The following is a 20980-nucleotide window of genomic DNA, read 5'->3' as shown; positions in this document are numbered from 1 at the left end:
GAACAGATTTACACCATTTAAGCAAAAGGCACGAGTCTGCACTGAGGACTACCTCTTTGCCAAATTTGGTGTAATTCCGTTCAGCAGTTCGGGCTGTAGCTGCGTCAACAGTTCCAAGGGGAAAATGCATGGGGAAAATGCGTTTTGGGACCCCCCTTTTTTCTCGGCTCCCGCTTGACGAATCACCGTGAAATTTTCAGGATAGGAGCGGACCGGAGTTGGCCAAAAGTTTGGACAATTTCACAAAGATTCGTCAATCGGCGCCAACGTTATTCCAAATAGAATGTTGCAGATTTCCTATGGAAAATAGGTCCTAACTATAACTACCTACTGGCGGCTGCCAGTAGGTTATATATATATATATATATATATATATATATATATATATATATATATATATATATATATATATATATATATATATATATATATATATTTTTTTTTTTTTTTTTTACCTACTCGCGGTCGCCAGTAGGTAGTTATAGTTAGGACCAAGTTTCCATAGGAAGAACATTTTTTGTTTTGCTTATAACTTTGGCGTCATTTGATAAATCTTCATATCAGCCCCTATGTTGAAAGTTTGGGGGTGATTCGTCAAGGGGGGGCCGAGAAAAGAGGAGGTCCCAAAACGTGTTTTCTCCATGCAATTTCCATAGGAAACTTTAGACAAGGCTACAGGTTGAAGGGGTGAACAAAATTAACCCAAATTTGGCAGGGAGAAGGGTCTTGGTCTAGAAAGCACACTTTTGTTTATTTGGTGTAAATCCGTTCAGTAGTTTTGGAGAAATATCAAAATTTACAGATATCGATATTTGGGAATTCTGCCATCTGATTGGCTGAGGCGTTACGAGCACGAGCTTGCTGCTTATTGGCTGCGAGCGGTGCGAGCGGTTGCAACTAGAAAGTGTTGGCATCCATTTTGTGATTCTGTTAAGGCGAGTAAGGGGAAATAAGGTAAAAAAAAATAGGAAGGAGGAGGATAGGAGCACTGTAAGCTCTGTGGGGTGTTTAGGGTGTGCTATACAGGGGGTGCGATGCAAACTACTCATCCCTACCGGTCTGAAAGTGCTGGGATACGGAAATTAAGTGAGGTATTGCCTATAGTCTGATGCTGCTAAGGTGAGCTGCTGCGGGACTCGGGGATTAAAGCGTGAGACCAAACTGTGTGTCTTATGCTGTGACTGAAGTCATGTGCCCTGGCCGCTGCGCCACACCTGTGGAAGTAGTTTCAGCATGTGTTTATACCTACTAGGACAAACTACTGACCTCTACTGGTCTATAAGTGCTGGGTAATGGAAAATATGTGAGGTATTGTCTAGAATATCATGCTGCTAAGCTGAGCTGCTGCTGGACTCGGTAATGAAAGTGTGAGTCCAAAGTGTGTGTCATATTCTGTGAAGTAATGTGTCTTTCCGCTGTGCCACATCTGTCCAAGTAGTGTCAGCATGTAGTTATACCTACTCGGAGGAACTTTTGTTTCGTACATTGTAACTTGTGTATGGTGCTTACGGGGTGTTATACAGGGAGTGCGGAGGTAAATTTGCACGTATCAAATCAATTTGGTATTTGTTAAGTGCAAGCTACTCACTCCTACGGGTCTGATGGTGCTGGGGGTGTAAGAAGAGCTGCTGCCGGCCTCGGGGATAAAGCCGCTGAACTACTGACTCATACCGGTCTGACAGTGAGAGGTACGGAATTTAAGTGAGGTATTGCCTAGAGTGTCATGCTGCTAAATTGAGCTGCTGCTGGACTCGGGGATGAAACCGTGAGCCCAAACTGTGTGTCCTATGCTGTGAAATCATGTGCTCTGGGCACTGTGCCACACCTGTGCAAGTAGTGTCAGCAATATTTTATACGAGGTAGGAGGAAGTTTTGTTTGGAACACAGTAACTTGTATATGGTGCTTAGGTGTTGTTATACAGGGAGTGCAAAGGTAAATCAATACTGTATTTGTAAAGCGCATACTACTCACCCCTATGGGTCTGAAGGCCCTGGAGGCCGGCGTGGAAATTATGTGAGCTATTAAGTGAGCTATTGCTCAGAGTCACATGGTGCTGAGCTGAGCTCATGTTGGAGCAGGGGATTAAACCGTGAGCCCTGTGCTCTGAACTCATGTTTTCTGGCCGCTGCGGCACACCTGTACAAGTAGTGTCATCATGTGTGCATACGTACTAGGAGGAACTTTTGTTTTAAACAGTGTGACGTCTGTAGGGTGATTGGGGGGTGCTACAGAGGGAGTGTGAAGTTCAATTGTGCCATTTTGAATCAATCCGGTATTTGTAAAGTGCAAACTACTCACTTGTACGGGCCTGCAGGCGCTGGGGGCCGGTGTGGAAATTTAGTGAGCTATTTCTCAGAGTCACATGGTGCTATCCTGAGCTGTCGCTAGAGCCGGTGATCAAAGTGAGAGCTCTGTGCTCCAAAGTCAGATGGTCTGGCTGCAGCGCCAAAGCTTTGTGGAGAATTCATTTTGGCGAGGGTTCCGGGAGTTGCCGTTACCTGGCCCTAAAATAGTGGGCCTAAGTTGTCAGTTATAAGGCTGCTCTAAAAAGAGCCCTTGTGTTTATTAGTTGGAGCTACATATAAGTGCGGATTCACAGCTTCAGGTTATTCAGAAAAACTTGATTTCCCTGATCTGTGAAGTGTACTCCATCAGTTCTGTGTATATCAGCCATATCAAAAAGTATGTTGTTGTTGTAGATCGACCCCATTCTATGGTCTCTGAGGTTTGCAGACACAGCTTTGTTGACAAATTTCTTCCTAGATTTTTCAATCTGAGGACAAAATTGGTTTGACCATTTGCACTTCTGTCTTTGGCATATATTGGAATATACAAAGACAGTTTGAGGCAAAAGCAACATCAATTGTCAAAAGGTTTCCTTCATTAGCATTTCCAAACCTACCCAAGTCAATGTGCCTAGGTCGTTTCCACCACAATGCACAATCGTGAGGTCAGGGTGTTGGAGATGCAAACAGGTTTTAACCAAAGGCAACAATTGGTGCCACTTCAATCCTCTCTGTGCAAACCATTTAATGTCCACATTTTGTAAACCTAGGTCTAAGTCAATACGTCTCTTTTCTGCATACCTCTTGCACCAGAAAACATAGCTATGTCCTATGATCCACACTAGCATTTTGAAGGTATGGCTGAAAGGTATGGAAAGATGTCTGTAGCTCATGCAGTTCCTTCATAGAGTAAGAGATGTGTTTAAAGATGGGGGAAAATCTTTTTTTTTCCACAGAAAACGATAATTGATTGGAAGATAAGAAGCATTGGGTACTAAAAACTAGGGTGCATATTAGTTGCGAGAAAATGCATGTTTATCATTGGTTAATAAAGAGCAGTCTAAACGTGGAGTACATACGATAGGATGAAATGTGCTGAGCTCAACCAGACGTGCTACTTGCATTTGGAAGGTACATTTGGAACTTAAAACAATGGTGAACTTTTAACCTGCAGGTGCTGTTAAATGTTCCAGAATATGCTGGAAAAAAACCGTTCCGTTTAAAAAAATCATGAACTTTTACCCTGCAGGTGTCGTAGAATGTTCCAGAAAGTGTGGTGATAAAATAGGTTGAACTTCTGACCTGTATGTGGCGCGGAATATTAAGTAGCTTTTCATATGGAAAATTCAAATATAACCAATGAAGATAAGTTTTGGAATGTCGATGAAGGAATGAAGTATTCTGATTTGTTCTTTACATGTATTTATATGTTGAGCGACAGAGAAATTGTGCCATTACTGGTTCCATTCTTGATGAAAGGGGTGCATTACATGTACTGTGTGACAAAGAAAGAATTGCATGCATGTGTGATATTTGAACTCTGCATACCAACTACAAAGGTGAGGTAGAAATGAACAAGGTGTGTTATGTGTTCTTTAGTAGTGATTAAGTATTTGAGGTGATATTTTTAAGTTTGAAAGTATTTTTTATTTCAAAATATTATACTGTTAGTAAAGTGTGGTGTTTCATATTGGTTATTAAATATGCATGAAGTTTTACCTGTTGTTAAATAAGTACTTTATATATGTTTATGAATTTTTGACAAAGAAGAAGTGTAGATTGTCATCTTTATAGGACTGTATGGTTTTGAAAATGAGGTACAGCATTAATTTGGGTTTGCTAACGTATTTAGGCGAGATAAACAAAATGTCCCACGTTTGCAAATTATACTTTTTGTGGAAATAGTGGGGAAGGGGGGGCTAGGAGATGTATGTGTTATTAAGTTAAAAGCGATAAAACCAAACCCAGAAATGTTATGTGAACAGGTTGTGGTCTCATTTTTGACACTGAGAGGTAGATTTGAATATAAGTCGAGGTAGGTTGTTGTACTATGAGGCTGAGATTAAATGGAGAGGAGATGGAGATAGTAAAAGTGATACGTTCCTTTTATATGTATGCATAGTTTGAATCATTTGATCATAGGTTAAGATATAACATGAACATGGTTTCTGGTTTGAGTTTGGCATATTTAATAGTTTTATTAGTTTCTGACTAGTGAATAATCAAAAGGTAGATATACTAAAATATATGGTAGTAAACGTATTAATGATTGTCTGTTCTCATGAAATAGAAGTGGTTGGGGAGTGTTTCTTTAGAAGAGATGTTTTATAAATGTGTGAGAGATAAAAAAGAAATGAAAATGTTCGGTATATTTTCTGTATTACTTTCTTGACATTAGTAAACTACATGTGATTATAAGTGATACTAATTGTCAGGCTGTGTCCTTGTGCTGAATATACGTAGGTGTTCATGTGGTCCGGGTTTTACCGGTGCTCAGCTTCACTATCCCTTTTGAGACACTCGTCAATTTTGTCATTCCATTTAATGTCCTTAATATACCTACAGTACAGGGACGGTATAACACTATTTCGTGATACTTTCAATCCCCCTCAACAATCTGCTTTAGACACAGTGGACACATGCCTGACTGTCTTCCAGGACACAATTAAATCCACCATAGACACTTTGGTCCCCCTGAAAAGATCATCTGCAGCTCCCAAACGTGCACAGACCGCCTGGTACTCCTCAGATCTTCGGACAGAAAAAAGCCAATGTAAAAAGATTGAGCATCAATGGCGCAGAACTAAGGATCCCCTTGACAAGGGAAAGTATAAAACGGCTTTAGACTCCTACCACAAAAACATAAAACTTGCCCGGAAAAACCACATAGCCAACCAACTTGAGCAAATGGATAATGCCCCTAAAGTCCTCTTTCAAGTACTCAACACCCTCATCAATCCCAAAGCCTGCAACCCGGAAGACGAGCCAACCCAGTCACTATGCGACAACATAGCCGACCATTTCTCACAAAAAATAAATGACATCTCCAATAAGATTACCGCCTCCAACACAAGTATACGCCAAAGCTCGATTGTTGAACCCGCTCCAGTCCCATCTAACTCCCCCACCTTAAAAGAATTCCCTCTGCTCACCATCCATGAGACAGAATCCCTATTAAGATCTTCCAAATCAGGTTCCCCCAAAGACCTAATACCAGCAAAAATCTCCAGAAGCCTCGCAGCTGCACTGAACTCTTTGCTCCATTCTTAACAGATCTATCAAGGAAGGTAAGCTTCCCGCAGAATGGAAAGACGCCCAGATTATGCCCATTAGGAAAAACACCAAAATGCCCTCTGACGTGATATCCAACTATCGACCCATCTCATTACTCCCTCTCCTTAGCAAACTGTTGGAAAAACACATCAATACACACCTATCCGCATTCATTGAATCCTCCGGCTGTCTCAATCACTCACAGTCAGGATTCCGCCCCAGGTATAGCACAGAATCAGCCCTGGTCAATGTCATAGATGACATCCAAATGCAGGCGGACGCTGGCCGAGCAGTAATTCTTATTAGGGGTGGGCGGAATTTGCGAAATTAACTTGCGCAAATTAGTGCGAAAATGCTGAAAATCTCCGCAAACACGCCGGAAATATCGCGAAGACGCAGAAGTTTTTTTCCCACCTGTTCGCGGTATTTTTTGCATGATCTCGGTTCACCAACTTACCCATGCGGTTGCTCACGGGCCCGGCCATCTTGTTTTCACTTGTCCTGCCCTCTCGCGATGCTTACTTCCTGTTCCGGGTAGCGCAATCCATGTTCGCGCCCGTTCGCGGTCGATATTTCCTGTTCGCGACCGCTTTTACTTGATCGCGTTGCTTTTTGCTTGCTCGGGAGAAAATATCGCGCGAACTTGCGCACGTGTTCGCAATGGGCGCAGCCATCTTGTTTTTCACTCTATTGCATGGTTCTGGGGCCTGATTTTGAATCCTCCCAGAATGTTTTCAATCCTTTGTTTATAGCCACTTTTTTTGGATCTTTATTACTTATTATTTCTCTAACTATTTTCCTGCTTCTATATTTTTGTTTTTTGTCTACTTTTTTTTTGTTTTTTAGCTACTTTTTCTCTTTCTATTGCCTGCTATTTATTTCCTTTACTCCTTTATTTATTTTACCTTTTCTTTCCCGCCCCATCCCCAGAACCATGTCCAAGGGTAGGGCTGTTCGCCGGCGCAGCCAGAGCCGCGACCGCCTTCCTTGCGGTAGGCGGCGCCCACAAGGGGTGCAGGCACGGGCCTTATTTGGGGAGGTGGAGTTGGCTGCACTAATTTTCTTTGTGCAGCGCCACCTCCCCTCAACACTGGCAGCAGGTGGCAGGCCTGGGTCCGGGTACGGCCTCCGGGAGCGTCGGCAGTGGTGGGGGAGGTGCGCCGGGCAGTGTCACGCTTCTCTGGTGTCCGGCGCACCGGTGGTCCGACATCTTGGACCGTGAGCAGGACCTGCAGGACCTGCTGGACCTGCTGGAAGTGGAGGTCCCGGGGATTGGTGAGTACCTATTTAATTATTACTACTTTGTGTCTGTTCTTCTGCTCTGTGTTATATATTGCGAATATCTTTTTTTTCTTCCAACCAGCTAGAATGTTGCTGCTTACATTCCAGGTTAATTACGTTTAAAAGTCTGTGATTTTTTTTGACACAGGTGCTCTTCTGCGCTACTACTAATCTTACTTGTTTGCAGCTTTGCGTTTGCGCTTGCTTAGTGTGATTCTTTACAAGTTTATTTTAGAGAAATTAAGTTACGTAATGCTACAGTGACTCTAGTCCACTCCTTACTTTGTCCTGTCACTAATAGATAGGGGCGGATTGATACTTCGGTTTAGGTACTTTGTATGAGCTTCTAATTTGTTAGTGGTATGCGTGATGCCCCCTCACTCAGTTACGTGACGTGCTGCTAGTACGGCAGTCTTTATTAGAACCTTTTCTAGTTTGTTCAATGAGTGGTGGTAGGCTTAGCAGTTACTTAGCACTAGCAGATCAGCATCAATCAATAAAACCCAAATTTGGTGTATACAAAAAATGTAGTCATGTTCATGTGTCCTCCATGATTTGACCATATGCATTGTTGAGGAATACAGTGGAAATGCATACTTAATGTACAATTGGCATGCCTGGAATAGGTGGGCTAGGTTGGGTGGTGCGTTGTACTTAGGCTTAGTTGTAATTTAGTATTCTGGAATCAGAATGGAAGACTGGATTACTGTTGATAAATAGTAACTTAAGTAGTCGAACTGCGAATCCCCCGATATTACTTGTTGACCAGATGAGATCGGTCAATTTAGTTATTGCAATTGTTGTTTACATAAGTTTTTTTTGACCGTTGTTGAAAAATATTGTATTTGTTTGACACCTTCCATCAATGTTTGTCTCTTTCTTATATCTTTCCTGTTCATCAGCACCCAAGGGCAGACCGACAGGGACTGGGCAGTCGGTGGGACACTCAGAACACCACCAGGAGGACACCGCTGAGGGCTCCTCTGCTGGCCCCAGTAAGTCTTCTTGTTTTTAATAATATTTCTTATTCCATAACTTTTACTGCCCCATATTTTTCTCGAACTATTGTTTGTTTCCAAATGCTATTTTTTTACCACCAATTATCCTTCGATCTGTACGGTTTCAAAAATCTTATCCCTGCCTCCGCTATGATGACTCTGAGTACTACTACTACTACATACTATCAGCCTGTCTGTACTGTAGTAGCTAGTCTTGCCCAGTTGGCCAGTGCCACTCTTTGTGAAAGGTTGTAATATAAAACTCATATTCACCAGTAGCTCGAGCCATTGAGTCCAATCCGTTGGGTCGTCGTCTTGTACTACTTTTACTCTTATTGATCTTGAGGCTTTGAAAATTCACAGCAACAACAGCCCTACCAGATTTATTACTATTTTGATATGATACCCTATAGGACATACTACTGTTGTAGGGATCTTGCACATACACAGACATTTGCACCAGAAAATAGGATGTTGGTGATGGTAGGTTAGACCTTCCTTGCACACCTCAATCAGAAATTTCGCACCCACCACAATTTCACTGCTTGACTATAGTACTGTCTTGTCATAACTATTAGGTCTCGGAACCCTCCCCCCAAGATACCCAACAAGTAGACAACCCAGAACATAACACACCCAACCTCTCAGTCGTGGAAGCAATTCACATGCACACCCTTACTTTAATTTGCTCACTCGTGTAAGTTAGTCCACACCAAATACCACCAAGTCTATGTAAGTTCAAAATGTTTATTTCAATTTGAGAAGGTCTGTACACTGTTTTCTTATAAATGCAGCACCAACCGGAAAATCAATAACATTAAAACAATATACATTGTTACACTTATACAGTTGGGAATTAAATCATGATAACTGAACAGTGGTGGAAGGCAGCACCACCATCCCATAGCAATTTAGTTTATATAAATTTATACATGAAGATGTGAGTGAAGGGACCCCTCACCTTAGAAGAACCTAGTACTGGTAGTTGTTGCATCATTCAGAAGCTCTGGTTCGTAGAAGGGAATCTTGCGTCTGTAATGCGAAAAATGAAATGGTGTGCGTTAGTATATTGCAACTTGCAAGCATTTCTCACCCGTGCCAAAAAGTGTAGCATTTATGGATAAGCAATATGGACTAACAGTAACAGTAGTACACCTGTACTTCCTAAAAAAGTGGCTTGTTAATGTTTGTTGACCGCTTGTACGCAGCGCGTAGACTAGACAGTAGCAGTGTGAGGCAGGTCATGTGGGCTCAAAGGTGTCTTAAGAAGCTGCAAGGTAACGTCACATGTGCAAAAATAAAAGACACAAAGGTAAAATGGTAGCATGGCTAGGGCTAATTAAGCAAAGGCTACAATGATCATATATAACTATTAGTGTCTACTCTACTACTACCTGATTTGTACTAGTGATGTATGTTAGTCTTAACTCATTTTTCAACCTTGCTACTGATCAATAGGGGGGAGGTGTATATGACGCATAATAAATGTGTAATGTTTTCTAGGCGCACTACCGACCACCATTGCCGGGGCCAGCGAACAAGGCGACGCGGACGGCGAGGATGCGGCAGTTGCTGCCGATACCGACGATGGAGCGGTAGGGGGAGTGGCAGCACCAGTGGCAGGCGGTGGTAAGTTAGATTCATAATCCTTAACTATTGTTGAACTTGACAGTACACTCACTGCAAGGGTGTACTGTATGTATATGTATACTGTACAGTTGTGACTTAGGGCCCCATTAGGATGGTGGGCGTATTGCCCCCGCCGGGCCGGCTGGAATTCACTGCCGACACCGCAGGGGCAAAACTCCCGCCATCCCTGTAGAAGATATTCAGACCCCCCACATGTCGACCAGGCGGAAAAGGGTTCAATATGCCGGTGGTGTCTCTCTGAACACACCGCCAGCCATATAATCTGCATTTTGGAATGCCTTTGCGTGGCGGCATTGCCGTCCGCCACGGAAAGGCATGCAGACATTGCAGAGTATGCTTGGGTGCCCCCATGGAGGGTACCTACCTATGCTATGGTACTCCCCCGCCTTTCAAAGCAAAACGTGACAGGCTTCGTGCGGGGCCCGTCATGTTGTGCTTGGAAAAGCAGCACAACATTTTAGCATTGCTTTCAGCAAAGCCAACCAGAATGTAAAAAAAAACAGGATGCGCCCGCCACTGTGCCGGGCGCATCATCCTAATTAATTGTCCCCACGGGACCCCCACCCTTTTTAGCATGAGGATGGCGGGCGGACAAAGTCCGCCCACTATCCGATGTCGTAAGTAGGTATGAGTTGTTGGGGACGTTTGAAGAGTGAACTAGAAGACTAGAATTCCCTTTAATTGGCATAGGAGCGGGAGTATTGAGTAACCAATGGCCTCATCTATCTGATTTCAACTCCGCTTTGAAAGTTTTATGGAGAAGAGCACCTGGTGCACTGTTCAACTAAAAAGTGAAAGACGGGTGGAAGGAAGAAGGACGGGCGACATTTAAAATGTTATGTACTACTGTGCTTTATTGTGCTACTCTACCATGCCACTATGTGTATAAATAATTACCTTGTCCTACTGTTTTTCTAAGAGTATATTTTACAATTTTCTTGTTTTTTTCTTTTTGATACACAGCTACTCCGAAACAAAATCGAAGGAGTTGGCCGCCAAGGCACGGCGCCGGAAGCTGGAGGCAATCCAGCGAGAATACCGGCGGCTGGTGGTCTTAGCCGAGGAGGAGGAGGAGACTGCGGCTGCAATTGTTGAAGCCTCCTCCCGTGGCCTGGGCCCCAGCCACTGCCCTCCAGCGGTACGGCGCCACCGTCTGGCGGCTGCCCGCCTCCACCGTGCCATCTCTGGTGCCCCCCCCACTGTGGCTGCAACTGTCGCGCCCTTAGACCCTGCGTCGCCTGTTTAGAGGGCGAGATGCGCCAGATGCGTGTCCTCCTTGAGTCCCGCCCCACCACTTAGTCCCTGTCATCCTGTTCTGCCCCTTTTTTAATTCTTGTTTGGGTGGGTGGGTGGGAACTTGTTTGGGCGTTATGGACTTCTATGGACATTGGTTGGGGTTAGGGAGGGGGGTGGGTCAGCTTTTGTGGGTTTAGTTTATTTTTGTTAGGGTAAATTAAATATATTTTTCTATGTTACATGCAATGTTGTTAATGTTTTGTAGGTGGGGTAACTGTTTTACATCACACTGTTTCCTTGCTGGTTCATGGCCGCCCATAGCCTGTGTTTGATTTCAATAATTGGCTGACTGTATAAGACACAAACAGATAGATGCGACACACCTCACTCATTGACTGGTCCTTCTAGTACTTTCAGTCTGTCCTCTAGTCTATGCATTCTTTGTACTGGTGTGTGAAAATGAAATCATTGACATGTCCATTATTAATTCTGCCTCCCCCAAACTTCTCTCTTACCGGTGCTTGATGTTTATGTCCAACTGTGGCACAGCACTGGCTGCATGGTGAAGATGGTTTCCTTTTTCATACATGCCATGATTGGGGTGGTGGTGGTAGCATAGTAGTAGTAGTAGACACTGGCAGGGCGGCAGCATTTGCAAAAAAAGAAAAGGAGACATTCAATCACCTTTGAGAGACTGTTAGAGGAGTAGTTGAATGAAGTACAGTACAGAATTTACCGAGCAACAATAATATGCTCAAATATTTGACAAAAAAACAGAATGGTGGTTAGGAGGATAGCCTACTAGACAGAGTTACAAACTATAGTTGTGTCGAGTCACTTGACTAGGCCTACAGCCTAACAGTTAGTGCTGAATATGAGGAATGACAACAAACAAATCCAATCAATGCCGGCAATTCATGCTGAGGTATATGTTCCTTTGTTAAAAAAAATAATCTCTGAAATATCCTACTCATGGGTGGCCAAGCAGAAGAAGATCATCGCTCTGCCTTGAAATTGAAGTAGTGTTGCTTTCACCACATCCGCCCCAGCAAGTGTGTGATTAAGTATTGGTGTACATTTAATTTAGTTACACCTCGACAATAAGTCACACAGCCCGGGGGAAGAGGGTTAGGGTTTGTTGAATGGATGGGAAGGGGGTTTTTGGGAAAGGTTTGATATAGAAAAACAGTATGCATACATAGACAAACAAACGACAATCATTGAAGACTACCATATCCATATGTTAAGGGAGAAAAAGGCAATGCATGCATGATGATGAGAGACCCGGATTACATACACTTCTAGTTCTTGTTCTGTTGTTCCGGCCTTAATACTTTTACAGATAGCAAATAGAAATTTTAAATATTGGTAGGGAAGAATCGTAAACACAGAACAAACCTAATGATGATAATTACAACTCCAAGAACACACTGTTGTAAAGATTGTATACAAAATATTAATCAAATTATTTAAAAGAAGATTAAAGTGGATACTGTTACTGTGTTTTCCTGGTAAAAAATGTGGACTGGATTTGCATCTCGGCATTCCTCTTGCTCCTCTCGTCCATCAATCTTGGGTGTGTCGCCTCGCCACTCGCCACTGCCCGGCTGGAAAAAAAATGTTGATTTATTGGTAAGGTAAGTATGCATTGTAATGTTTTCCAAAGTATAGGGCAAGGCCCGGCCTGTAATTGTAGATGGGAAAACCAAAGGGGATATTGAGAAACAAAGTTGAAATAAATGCACAAGTTATGGTGTAGTGCAACAAGAACACTTTCCGAGGTGGTATGTATGCATCATCTCTACTCTAGTCTGTTTCCAGCATTGACCTTCAACAGTAACAGGAGAGAGCAGGCCCACATGTGCTTAGCATTAGCACATCCTACGTTAACACTTTAGAGTCCTTTTTTTTTTCTCAAAGAGTTGGACAAACGCAAAGCACATTATCCATTCCAAACATAGCATTTTACAGTTTAAGTTAGTAAAATCAATGCACTGCAGTCATCCCACCGCTACACTCTATTCAACTTCTACACAGACATTTGGGTCTGCTGTGGTTGCTGTTGACGTGTTTACCTTTAGGCTTTTCCGTTTTATGCCACTCATGAAATGTCCTCCTGACTTCATCATCATTTCTGATACTTTTACTGACTGACTGTGAAGATCGGCCTGCAGTATAAGTAACATTTTTATGACACAACAAGAGTAGAAATATAAATATTACTAACTTGAGTCATTCTTTATTGTGTACAGAAAGATAGATTACTAGTACACTTTGACATCACTTTGTGCACAACAAACAAACAACGGAAACACAAAGACCAATCGCTCAGAGTCAGGTGTCCAATGCATGCCATTAATTGTCATCATTACCTGTTCCTTCTCATCTTAAGTTAACGGGCCGTCTATTTCGCCATCATCATGATGGACGGTGCTGTTGTGTCAATCATACTCATTGCGCAGATTGAGTGAGTCCCCTTCCTGTATTGAATTAAAAGCAATGTATCACCAAGCTGCAGGAGAAGTACAAATTTCTTATTTGCAAGAAGGGGAAAATTGAATTCACCTTGAGTTAAATTTAGTATGTTCTGTAGAAAGTTGATTAGTGGCAGTGCACAATTACATAAATTCATGTGCAACAAACACAACAAAATCTAAATCATTCAGTCTGCGACTCTGCGTCCAATGCATGGCATCAATCATTACCTGTTCCATCTTATTTTCACTTAATGACCAGTCTCTCTCGGCCCTGAAAGGAGGATAGCTATAGTAGTCATCTGATTCATGGTCCACTTCTTTTGGAAGGACTAGGAAAGTTTGAATTTGTTGTTACAATCATCCAATCATCATTCATGAGGGAAATGGAATTGAGCAGGAGATTCAGTATGATGGAGCGGAGGAGCTGGATTCGGAGGACTGTACTGTCAAATAGCAGACACCTGAAACTTGTATATTAAGTTAGAAGAGTAGAAGACGGTGGTAATGGATTTGTTGTGATTCACAAGTTTATATCCGGAACGACAGACACATAAACAAAGGGGGAAAAAAGGGAGGAAGACAGTAAGTGCGAGCCTAATTGTCAGGGAAGTATAGCTCGTCCTCAAACTCTGGGGGTTCAGCCAGTAGTAGGTAATCATCTGACACAATACTTCCATCACCTGAGCCGCTGTCCTCATCTTCCTCCGTTGATTCATGTATTGTGTAATTCGGTGGTATGAAGTGCTGATTCATTTTGATCATTGTTAACCTCTCCACGTTTTTTGGAGATAGACTGGTCCTTCTCAATGTTACAATGGAACCAGCAGCACTGAAAACACGTTCGGAAGAGACACTTGCGACAGGGCAAGCCAGATAGCTTATCGCCAGCCTGCTGAGCTGTGGCCATTCAGACCTTTTCCTATACCAATACTGCAATGGGTTTTGATCAACGTACACCTCTGTTGGGTCGTCCAGATAGGCCTGGACCATCCGCTCAATGTTCAGGGTTGCTGCTGGTAAGCTTTTGTGCTGTTTTTTCTGTGCATCAGCACTGTGCTTACAAAGGCCCATCTTTACATACCAATCCTGTAATGATAATGATTGTACTCAACCTAATGATCCAGTTATTGTTTCTGTAGTAGATAGTGATGGTGAGTGTTGTGATTGTGAGCCAAACGCACTGCCCTCAGCCGACGAAGTTGCACTTGATTCTGCATGGCCTGCTCTGCGTCCAATGCATGTCATCAATCATTACCTGTTCCATCTTATTTTCAGTTAATGGCCAATCTCTCTCGGCTCTGAAAGGAGGATAGCTATAGTAGTCATCTGATTCATGGTCCACTTCTTTTGGAAGGACTAGGAAAGTTTGAATTTGTTGTTACAATTATCCAATCATCATTCATGAGGGAAATGGAATTGAGCAGGAGATTCAGTATGATGGAGCAGAGGAGCTGGATTCGGAGGACTGTACTGTCAAATAGCAGACACCTGAAACTTGTATATTAAATTAGAAGAGTAGAAGACACTGGTAATGGATTTGTTGTGATTCACAAGTTTATAACTGGAACGACAGACACATAAACAAAGGGGGAAAAAAGGGAGGAAGACAGTAAGTGCGAGCCTAATTGTCAGGGAAGTATAGCTCGTCCTCAAACTCTGGGGGTTCAGCCAGTAGTAGGTAATCATCTGACACAATACTTCCGTCACCTGAGCCGCTGTCCTCATCTTCCTCCGTTGATTCATGTATTGTGTAATTCGGTGGAATGAAGTGCTGATTCATTTTGATCATTGTTAACCTCTCCATGTTTTTTGGAGATAGACTGGTCCTTCTCAATGTTACAATGGAACCAGCAGCACTGAAAACACGTTCGGAAGAGACACTTGCAACAGGGCAAGCCAGATAGCTTATCGCCAGCCTGCTGAGCTGTGGCCATTCAGACCTTTTCCTATACCAATACTGCAATGGGTTTTGATCAACGTACACCTCTGTTGGGTCGTCCAGATAGGCCTGGACCATCCGCTCAATGTTCAGGGTTGCTGCTGGTAAGCTTTTGTGCTGTTTTTTCTGTGCATCAGCACTGTGCTTACAAAGGCCCATCTTTACATACCAATCCTGTAATGATAATGATTGTACTCAACCTAATGATCCAGTTATTGTTTCTGTAGTCGATAGTGATGGTGAGTGTTGTGATTGTGAGCCAAACGCACTGCCCTCAGCCGACGAAGTTGCACTTGATTCTACATGGCCTGCTCTGCGTCCAATGCATGGCATCAATCATTACCTGTTCCATCTTATTTTCAGTTAATGGCCAATCTCTCTCGGCTCTGAAAGGAGGATAGCTATAGTAGTCATCTGATTCATGGTCCACTTCTTTTGGAAGGACTAGGAAAGTTTGAATTTGTTGTTACAATTATCCAATCATCATTCATGAGGGAAATGGAATTGAGCAGGAGATTCAGTATGATGGAGCAGAGGAGCTGGATTCGGAGGACTGTACTGTCAAATAGCAGACACCTGAAACTTGTATATTAAATTAGAAGAGTAGAAGACGGTGGTAATGGATTTGTTGTGATTCACAAGTTTATAACTGGAACGACAGACACATAAACAAAGGGGGAAAAAAGGGAGGAAGACAGTAAGTGCGAGCCTAATTGTCAGGGAAGTATAGCTCGTCCTCAAACTCTGGGGGTTCAGCCAGTAGTAGGTAATCATCTGACACAATACTTCCGTCACCTGAGGCGCTGTCCTCATCTTCCTCCGTTGATTCATGTATTGTGTAATTCGGTGGAATGAAGTGCTGATTCATTTTGATCATTGTTAACCTCTCCATGTTTTTTGGAGATAGACTGGTCCTTCTCAATGTTACAATGGAACCAGCAGCACTGAAAACACGTTCGGAAGAGACACTTGCAACAGGGCAAGCCAGATAGCTTATCGCCAGCCTGCTGAGCTGTGGCCATTCAGACCTTTTCCTATACCAATACTGCAATGGGTTTTGATCAACGTACACCTCTGTTGGGTCGTCCAGATAGGCCTGGACCATCCGCTCAATGTTCAGGGTTGCTGCTGGTAAGCTTTTGTGCTGTTTTTTCTGTGCATCAGCACTGTGCTTACAAAGGCCCATCTTTACATACCAATCCTGTAATGATAATGATTGTACTCAACCTAATGATCCAGTTATTGTTTCTGTAGTCGATAGTGATGGTGAGTGTTGTGATTGTGAGCCAAACGCACTGCCCTCAGCCGACGAAGTTGCACTTGATTCTGCATGGCCTGCTTCAGCATCAGTACTTGTTGTGGGTTGATCTTGCGGGCTTTTAATTAGCAGCCCTTCGTTTTCCAACTTACTGGTTGCTTCAGCTATACAACTTTTGTAGCGGGCAAGATCAATGTCAGAAAAAGCAAGGAATGTCTTCAGTAGTCCTAATTTTGCACGTGGATCCAGAATTGTGGCACAAATGTAATGTTCTTGTGACAAAATTTTATTTTGTATCCTTACATTTTCAGCTAAGCGCCGGGATAAGCTCTCCATCAAGTCATGGGCTTGCCTTCTGTCATCTACACCTTTGTATGATTCAGACACATTATTCAGCTCATGCTCTAGCATTTGCAATAATGGGATAGCTTGGCCCATTGTACAGTCCTCCTTGCTGACTTCACGTGTGAAGACCTCAAAAGGAGACAGCATCTCAGTCAGGCATTTAATTAGGGTCCATTGATCCCTCTCAAGGTTCATGCCTTTAACACTAGCATCCCTGCTTCTGCACCAGACATATTCATGGAGTGACCTGTGCTGTTCGTACAGACGATCAAGCATGTAATACGTTGAGTTCCAACGTGTTGCCACCTCCTGGATGAGTGCCTTGACTGGCATCCTAAGTTCACGTTGGATGATCCTCAGCTGCTTCCGAGCTTTAAAAGAATGGCTGAAATGAGTGCATATTCTTCGGCAGATGGCCAGTAAATTGCTGACGATGGGTTCTTTTTTCAGAAAGTCTTGAACTATAATGTTTATGCAGTGCGCCAAACACGGAACCCTGAAATAGGAACCAAATTCCATGGCCTTAAGTACATTACTGCCATTGTCTGTGGCAACAAAACCAATACCAAGCCCTCTGGGCCGCAGCCATTCCAAAACCTTGCTGCGAAACTCGTATAAAATGTTTTCAGCCGTATGAGATTTCTCCATGGCGAACATGGCTACAGTTGCATGTTTCCGAGTACCTTCAAAAATCGCAGCTGTGTCAACAACACCTCGTGCAGATAGTTTATCTCTAACCCTCACAAAAGAGATCCAGTGTGCAGTGATGCACATGTAATCTGTGGCTTGGCAACTGCTCCACATGCTTGTTGTCAGGTGGATATTGTGCAGAGCACTCTTCTCCAAAGCTTGTCCAACCAATTCCAGCACATCATGATGTAGTGCCGGAACAGCAATTCTTGCGAAATAGGACCGGCTGGGAACTTTCCATTTCGGGCAGATGGCAGACACAAATTCAGTGAAACCCACCCCTTCCACAAATGAAAAAGGAAGAAGGTCCAGCGCTAACATTTTAGCCAGCTTCGCATTGTACAATCGTGACGTTGGGTGGTTGCGTTGGAACTGCCCCTCCAACCTAAACATGCTCTCAATGGTAGGCTGGCTTACTTTCCTTAGTGGTGCTGTTTTCATTAACCCACTAAGGCTCAACGACACAGATTGTCTCATTGAGGTACTCGCCGGTCGCCTTGGTGTCTCACCCAGACTCTGAGTATGGCTCTTACTGCGGTGCCACTCTGATGTTACTGAGGAGGATGTGGGCGTTACCACTGCACTACTGGGGACAGGGCTAGAAATGCCTCCCTCTTCTTCACCTGCCAACGCAATAATATCGCTCTCTGATTCATCCTGACCAACTTCAATGGGTTGAGTTTTTCTACTTTCTTTTAACTTAAGTAGGGGATCATCCCACACGATAGTGTGGTGTATTCTTAGATGACTTGCTTGTCCTCCGGTACCATAGTTTGTACCAAGCTTACCACGCCGAACACCTTGCCGACAAATTGAGCATATAGCAATGTTCTCCTCCTTGGCGCTAACAGAAAAGAAGTCCCAAACTGGGGAGGAGAACTTTCTGGCACTGCTGGATGTGCCACTTCCAACACCAGATGAACTGGAGGGGGTGCTTGAAATGTGACCCTGTGCACCTAGACTGTGACTTTTACTACCACTACCTACTGAGATGGTTGATCTGGATGTAGGTCCCTGCCGGGCCTTGGAAAATATGGCAGCTGGAGGTAGTGGTGGTGTAACCTGTGTTGGTGATATCGGTGCTACATCCCGCTCAGTAGCAGCCTTTCTGGATAGGGTGAGAATGTTGGTCTCCAATCCCTTTGGGGCAGGAGTAATGTGCGTGATGACTGGCTCGTCGTCATCAACATCATCACCCCCCTCTTCTACATCTACCTCCATAACTCTAAGTTTTTCTGGGACCTTCCTTTTCAGAAGCATTGTCTTGTGGCGTATATCACTCTCAGACTGAGCTGGTGGGAGCCAAGTGGCATCACGATCATCAGAAGCGGGACTTGAAGAAGAAGATGATGGACTAAGCCTCCTTTTTCTTGCTGGTGGTCTGGAAGACAATAGATCTTCTGAAACAGTGGTTTCACTTTGCTCCACTTTGTCTGCAGGAAGCTCGATTTCCTGAAATGCCCCTACGTCAGGAGCAACAACTACTATGGTGGGCTGCGGCGGCCGCTGCTGTTCTTGTTGCGGCGGCTGCTGCTGTTCTTGTTGCGGCGGCTGCTGCTGTTCTTCTTGCGGTGGCTGCTGCTGTTCTTGTTGCGGCGGCTGCTGCTGTTCTTGTTGCGGCGGCTGCTGCTGTTCTTGTTGCGGCGGCTGCTGCTGTTCTTGTTGCGGCTGCACACTGATCTGCTGAGTTTGCGCCTGCGTTGAACTTGATTGTGTACTACTTTGCGGTAATGACATTTCTTCAACATCTCTGCTCGTTAGTAGACTGGCTACCTCTGCGACACTAAAGCCCTTGTGCCTAGGTTGGTGTGGTTGGACCGCTGTGCTGCTCCCAGCTTGGTTCCTGGATAACGCTGCTGCAGGCGTAACTTTTTGGGTGCCAAGAAAAACATTGGCCGGCACACCACCAGTCGTGGTTAATGGCACTTCCTTTTTCTGTTCCTTCTTCTCACCAGCAACTTTCTTGGTACTGGACCTGGTACCTTTCTTTGGGGCCATCTTCTTCAGATGTCAGGCAGGATGCAGATGCACAACAAGTTCTGGTCACACGTGGACGTGATGCGCAGCAGGACTTCTGTTGGGCTGGCAGTACAACGGGTAGCCTCCTACTCTGTCTTTTGTGCACCTAAAAGCAAATAAGCCAAGAGAAGAACATCAGTGAAATGTTGCATTTGTTGTTGTGGTTCAGTCACTTAGTACTGTACTAGTGCAAACAAAAGATAGTCTAGCCATTTATGACTTTTTTTTTAACTAGGGCTATGTTATACTACTGTGTACAGCCACACACTACACTCTCAGTAAGGATAGGAAAGTTAATAATAACCACCAAAATACAAATGTAATGGAAGTGGGGTGGACCCTATTTGCCATTAAATTATTTGAGCATCTCAGCATCCATGGAGCTGCTGCTGGCAAAAGGGGTGGATGGATGGAAGCAGTAAGCCAAATAGCCAATAGGAAAACCATGCAGGCCTATGGCAAAAGCAGGACACTAATAACTCCCAGTCCAAACACCAAAAAAGGCCACCACCCACATGGACACTCACAAATCACAAACAAGCCGGGGGCCTGGAGAACAGAACACCAGGAGCTGACAAAAGACCTATAAAAGCCAGGTAAAGGATGCATGCTAAAGCACACTGCTCTGCCTTTTTAATGCAACAAAATGTAAATACGAACATTCACAGGCCCCAAAAAGGTCTGCAGGGTGCATGCATTGCACACCAACAACACACCAGTGACCAGACACATACAACAAAAGCATTTCTTTAAGACAACCAACATCAGAAAGGCCACCCCCAAAAAGCACACTTCCCCAACGCAATCCAATGCCATCCATGCCCTAAATGAAGTCTAAATTCAACAGACCACACAGAAAACACTAGATTAATAAAGCTGTGGCTACCTGCTCTGATCCTAGTGGATGGAAGCAGGCCTGTTGGCAGACAAGGCCAGGCAAGCTTGCAGGCCTAGGCTTCAAAATGGCCACCAGCCACATGGCCAGGCACAACAACATCAGAAAGGCCACCCCCAAAAAGCACACTTCCCCAACTCAATCCAATGCCATCCATGCCCTAAATGTGCTTGAAAATGAAATACTTTCAAAAAACACCAAAAGGAACAGTTGATTCATCATGCACACACCCATGATGCCATGCCCATGGCTAGCTCGGGCCTACTACTACTACCCACAAAATAAAAAATAAAAAAAGGAATGATGATAATTGTCAAAAATAAGTTGTAGTTACAACAACTGCAATGCCCACAATCAAACAGACACAACAACCACTTACTTGTAAAACATCCTATTCCAAAAATCCTCAAATCCAATTGCAATGATGCAGCAGACAAAAAGAGTGATCTTTCCAGCTCCAAATCCAAAGGCAGAATGAGCAGGAGATGGACAAAGCACTGGGAGGAGCCTGCTGGACAGGAACAGGAAGTTGGAGATTCTGTGTCACTTCCTCCCTCTCTCCGCCTTTTAAAAAAAGGACTCCTTGCACAAAAAAGGACAGCCAAATGTCAATGTAAGGAGTTGTTTTCATCC

The sequence above is a fragment of the Triturus cristatus genome, chromosome 1_2 (genome assembly GCF_964204655.1).
Source record: "Triturus cristatus chromosome 1_2, aTriCri1.1, whole genome shotgun sequence".
In the NCBI taxonomy this organism is placed as follows: Eukaryota; Metazoa; Chordata; class Amphibia; order Caudata; family Salamandridae; genus Triturus; species Triturus cristatus.
Note: the sequence above shows the minus strand (reverse complement) of the source record.